The sequence below is a fragment of the Schistocerca piceifrons genome, chromosome 1 (genome assembly GCF_021461385.2).
Source record: "Schistocerca piceifrons isolate TAMUIC-IGC-003096 chromosome 1, iqSchPice1.1, whole genome shotgun sequence".
Taxonomy (NCBI): domain Eukaryota; kingdom Metazoa; phylum Arthropoda; class Insecta; order Orthoptera; family Acrididae; genus Schistocerca; species Schistocerca piceifrons.
In genome coordinates, this window is record NC_060138.1 from 1,032,786,420 (window position 1) to 1,032,787,837 (window position 1,418).

Sequence of the window (1,418 nt, forward strand, 5' to 3'; positions counted from 1 at the left end):
TGCAGTATGGTGTGATGTTGGTGCTCACATCAACAATATGTATATGACATGTCACGTTGGCAAGATATCTGATATTTGGCGGGCGGAAGACAAGTCCAATCTTTCCACATAACGCACTGCAGCAAGGAATACCCGCCACGTCGGTCCACAAGAGGTCAGTTCATCAGCTCACCTGATGATATTGCGCCCGTTGGATACTGACATCCAACCGTTCATTCGCGAACAAATTCGTAGTAGTCATCATCGTCAAACGTCCACAGCTACACGAACGCCTCCTTCAGATGCTTCCAAGCATGCAGCGACAGGCATCCACGTTGGTTCATGCAATGTGCCTGCGGCTTTCGACATTAGGAATCGACAAACATAAATCAAACAAACGGACCTTCCGCTAGCCAAGCTTTGTGGTATACGGTATAACGGAAATATTTTTACTACGAACTGACTTTATATCGACCTTGTGCTGCCGGCCAGACACTTCCTTCACAACTGACCATATATTTTTAATTCTATCCTGTGAATTAGCTATTCTATTTGCGTACCACTACTTTTGCCTTCCTAACAACATTTTTAAGCACCTTACAATACTTTTTGTAGTAGGCCACTGTAGGTTGATTGTGACTACTTCTAACATTTTGGTATAATTCCTGCTTTGTTCTACATGCCAACGGCCTTGCCGCAGTGGTAACACCAGTTCCCGTCAGATCACCGAAGTTAAGCGCTGTCGGGCTGGGCTAGCATCTGGATGGGTGACCATCCAGTCTGCCGAACGCTGTTGGCAAGCGCAGTGCACTCAGCCGTTGTGAACCATACTGAGGAGCTACTTGATTGACAAGTAGCGGCTCCGATCTCGGAAACTGACATACGGCCGGGAGAGCGGTGTGCTGACCACATACCTCTCCATATCCGCATCCAGTGACCCCTGTGGTCTGAGGATGACTCTACTACAGATTTTGCATTCCCAGTAGAGGAGCTCGCTAGAATGCCCACTGGCTGCCCCACTGCATCCACTGCCCCCCCCCCCCCCCCCCCCCCGCCAATGAAAATACTTTGAACAAATCCCATACCGTAACCCACCACTTACAAACTTACAACAAAGTCCAAAAGCCCACACTTCTCATTCATGGTAATATTTTGACACTTACTGAAAAACCTAACCTCTACCTTAGCTAAGTTAAATTACAACAGTGGAACTATTTTAAGAACTCTACTAAGGAAACAACAAATTTTATCAATACTACTAAACCACAACTAATACCAATACCACCAAAACTTCACATAATTTCTCAGCTAAAACGAAAAATTCAAGCGGCCACCGCAAAACTCAACGAAATTCGAACAGTGAATCAAAATTTTTCTGGAGTAATTGACCAGAAACAACAAAATACGTCAGCTGAAAACTACCGCGCGAAGTTTACTAA

General features: G+C 45.3%; 1 pseudogene; it reads left to right on the forward strand.

Moving 5' to 3' along the window:
• Positions 1 to 660: 660 nt before the first annotated feature.
• Positions 661 to 778, forward strand: LOC124720155 (annotated as a pseudogene).
• Positions 779 to 1,418: the final 640 nt, after the last annotated feature.